General features: G+C 38.3%; 1 non-coding gene across 1 annotated transcript; it reads left to right on the forward strand.

The window, feature by feature from the left end:
• The first annotated feature begins 2,710 nt into the window (after positions 1-2,710).
• On the forward strand, positions 2,711-2,818 carry LOC148579264 (small nucleolar RNA R71). The gene has a single exon (XR_015896196.1). It is a non-coding gene; the product is annotated as a small nucleolar RNA R71 (small nucleolar RNA).
• The last annotated feature ends 1,426 nt before the right edge of the window (positions 2,819-4,244 follow it).

Here is a 4,244-nt window from a genome sequence, read left to right on the forward strand (position 1 = left end):
GGGATCACCTTCTTCTTGGCCACAACTTCATAGAAGTGGCCTTGATGGACCTTTGAGATGAATCTCTCCATCTCCCATGACTCGGAGGTGGAAGCTTTTGCCTTCCCTTTCCTCTTTCTTGAGGTTTCTCTAGCCTTAGGTGCCATTAATGGTTATGGAAAAACAAAAAGCAATGCTTTTACCACACCAAACTTAAAAGGTTTGCTCGTCCTCGAGCAAAAGAAGAAAGAAAGTAGTAGTAGAAGAAGAAAATGGAAGAGGTGGAGGGAGATATCTGGTTCGGCCAAGGAGTAGAAGTAGTGGTTGTAATGTGTGAAAATGAAGAAGTGGTGAGGGGTTTATATAGGGGTGGGGGGAGGGTTAGGTTTCGTGTATTAGGGTTGGGTTTGGGAGGGAAAGGATTTTGAATTTGGAGGTAGTGGGGTTTTTGGGAAAGAGTGGATGGATGTGATTGGTGAAGAGTATTTGGGAAGAGATATGGAGGTATTGGCGAAGGGTATTTGGGGAAGAGTGTTATGAAAAGGTGTGAAGAAGAGAGAAGAAGAGGTAGGGTAGGTGGGGATCCTGTGGGGTCCACAGATCCTGAGGGGTCAAGGACTTAGCATCCCTGCTCCATTGAGGCGTGCAAAAATGCCCTTAGAGTGCAATCCTGGCGTTTAACGCCAGACTGCTGCTTGTTTCTGGCGTTAAATGCCAGCTTTTCTCCCTTTCTTGGCGTTTAACGCCAAGTTGATGCTCTATTCTGGCGTTAAACACCAGTCTGGTGCTTGTTTCTGGCGTTTAACGCCAGCTTAATGCTTCTTTTTGGCGTTAAACGCCAGTCTGATGCTTCTTACTGGCGTTTAAACGCCAGTAAGCTCTTCCTCCAGGGTGAGCTATTTTTCATTTTGTTTTTTATTTTTCAGTTGTTTTTGTGACTTCACATGATCATCAACCTAAAGAAAACATAAAATAGCAATGGAAAATAAATAGATATAATTAAATGACATTAGGTTGCCTTCCAATAAGCGCTTCTTTAATGTCAATAGCTTGACAGTGAGCTCTCATGGAGCCTCACAGATAATCAGAGCATGGTTGGGGCCTCTCAACACCAAACTTAGAGTTTGGTTGTGGCCTCCCAACAGCAAACTTAGAGTTTGAAGGTGGGGGTTTTGTTTGACTCTGTATTGAGAGAAGCTTTTCATGCTTCCTCTCCATAGTTACAGAAGGAGAACCTTGAGTCTTAAATATAAGGTAGTCCTCATTCAACTGAAGGATCAACTCTCCTCTGTCAACATCAACCACAGCTTTTGCTGTGGCTAGGAAGGGTCTGCCAAGGATGATGGATTCATCCTCATCCTTCCCAGTGTCTAGGATTATGAAATCAGCAGGGATGTAAAGGCCTTCAACTTTCACTAGCACGTCCTCTACTAGTCCATTAGCCTGTTTCATTGATTTGTCTGCCATCTCTAGTGAGATTCTTGTAGCTTGTACCTCAAAGATTCCCAGTTTCTCCATTACAGAGAGGGGCATGAGGTTTATCCCTGACCCCAGGTCACATAGAGCCTTTTCAAAGGTCATGGTGCCTATGGTACAAGGTATGAAGAATTTTTTGGGATCCGGTTTCTTCTGAGGTAATGTCTGCCTCATTAATGCATTCAGTTCATTGGTGAACAAGGGGGTTCATCCTCCCAAGTCTCAGTACCAAATAACTTGGCATTCAGCTTCATGATTGCTCCTATATATTTAGCAACTTGCTCTTCAGTGATGTCTTCATCCTCTTCAGAGGAAGAATATTCATCAGAGCTCATGAATGGCAGAAGGAGGTTCAATGGAATCTCTATAGTTTCTGTATGAGCCTCAGATTCCTTTTGTTCCTCAAAGGAAAACTCCTTTCTGTCTAGAGGACGTCCCAAGAGGTTTTTCTTACTGGGACTCACGTCCTCCTCACTCTCTCCAGGTTTGGCCATGTTGGTCATGGTTATGGCCTTGCACTCTCTCTTGGGATTTTCTTCTGTATTGCTTGGGAGAGTACTGGGGGGAGTTTCAGTAATCTTCTTACTCATCTGACCCACCTGTGCCTCCAAATTTCTAAGGGAGGACCTTATTTCATTCATGAAACTTAGTGTAGTCTTGGATATATCAGAGACTATGGTTGCCAGGCCAGAATGGCTCTGTTCAGAATACTCTGTCTGTTGCTGAGAAGATGATGGAAAAGGCTTGCTATTGCTAAACCTATTTCTTCCACTATTATTGTTGAAGCCTTGTTGAGGCTTCTATTGGTCCTTCCATGAGAAATTTGGATGATTTCTCCATGAAGGATTATAGGTGTTTCCATAGGGTTCTCCCATGTAATTCACCTCTGCCATTGCAGGGTTCTCAGGATCATGAGCTTCTTCTTCAGAAGATGCTTCTTTAGTACTGTTGGATGCAGCATGCAACCCATTCAGACTTTGAGAAATCATATTGACTTGTTGAGTCAATATTTTGTTCTGAGCCAATATGGCATTCAGAGTATCAATTTCAAGAACTCCCTTCTTCTGAGGCGTCCTATTACTCACAGGATTCCTCTCAGAGGTGTACATGAATTGGTTATTTGCAACCATTTCAATGAGTTTCTGAGCTTTTATAGGGTTTTCAGATGAAGACATCCTCCTGCAGAATGGTCCAATGACATTTTTGACAACTCAGACAGACCATCATAGAATATACATATGATGCTCCATTCTGGAAGCATGTCAGTAGGACACCTTTTGATCAATTACTTATATCTTTCCCAAGCTTCATAGAGGGACTCACCTTCCTTCTGTCTGAAGGTTTGGATTTTCACTCTAAGCTTGCTCATCTTTTGAGGTGGAAAGAATTTGGCCAGGAAAGCACTGACCAGCTTATCCTAAGAGTTCAGGCTTTCTTTAGGTTGTGAATCTAACCATGTTCTAGCTCTGTCTCTTACAGCAAAAGGGAAAAGCATAAGCCTGTAGACCTCGGGATCAACTCCATTGGTCTTGACAGTGTCACAGATTTGCAAGAATTCAGTTAGAAACTGATGAGGATCTTCCATTGGAAGTCCATGAAACTTACAATTCTGCTGTATTAGAGAAACTAATTGAGGCTTAAGCTCAAAGTTGTTTGCTCCAATGGCAAGAATTGAGATGCTTCTTCCATAGAATTTGGAAGAGGGTGCAATAAAGTCACCAAGCATCTTCCTTGCATCTCCACCATTGTTATTAGGTTCGGCCATGTCTCCTTCTTTTTCGAAAATTTCTGTCAGGTCCTCTTCAGAGGGTTGTGCTTTAGCTTCTCTTAGTTTTCTCTTTAGAGTCCTTTCAGGTTCAGGATCAGTTTCAACAAGAATGTTCTTATCTTTGTTCCTGCTCATATGAAAAAGAAGAGAACAGCAAAGAAGATGAATCCTCTATGTCACAGTATAGAGATTCCTTTATGTGAGTAGAAGAATAGAAGAGTAGAAGAGTAGAAGAGAAGTGTTAGTAGATAAATAAGTAAATAGAAAGAGATGAGAGGGAGAGAATTTGAATTTAATTAAAAATAAAAGGAAAAATATTTTTGTTTTTATTTTAAATATTAGTTAAAATTCGAAATTTAATAAGAGAAATAAGATTAAATTAAAATTTAAAACAATTAGTTAACAAAAAGGAATTTTGAAAAAGTGGAGAGGAGTTTTCGAAAATTGGAGAGAGAAAGGTAGTTAGGTGGTTTTAAAAAAGATATGATTGAAATAGAAAACTTTTAAAATCAAACAAACAGTCAAGTGGTTAATTGAAAAAGATTTGAAAAGATAAGAAGTTAGAAAAGATAAGAAGTTAGAAAGGATTTTGAAATTGATTTTGAAAAAGATGTGATTGAAAATCATTTTGAAAAAGATTTGAAAAAGAAATTTAAAAAGATTTGATTTTGAAATTAAAGTTAATTACTTGACTAACAAGAAACTAAAAGATATGATTTTAAAATTCAAAGATTGAACCTTTCTTAATAGGCAAGTAACAACTTGAAAATTTTTTGAATTAAAACATTAAATGTTAGTGAGATTTTCGAAAATATGAAGTAAGAATAAGAAAAAGATTTTGAAAATCAATTTTTTTTAAAAAAATTTCGAAAATATGTAAAAATAAATGAAAAAGATTTGATTTTTGAAAAAGATTTGAAAAGATAGAATTTTGAAATTGAAATTTATGAGTAAAACAAGGAAAGATATATTTTTTTATTTTTGGATTTTTAGTAAAGAGAGAGAAAAACACCAAATTGAA

The sequence above is a fragment of the Arachis ipaensis genome, chromosome B10, assembly GCF_059453495.1.
Source record: "Arachis ipaensis isolate K30076 ecotype BB chromosome B10, ASM5945349v1, whole genome shotgun sequence".
Lineage (NCBI taxonomy): Eukaryota > Viridiplantae > Streptophyta > Magnoliopsida > Fabales > Fabaceae > Arachis > Arachis ipaensis.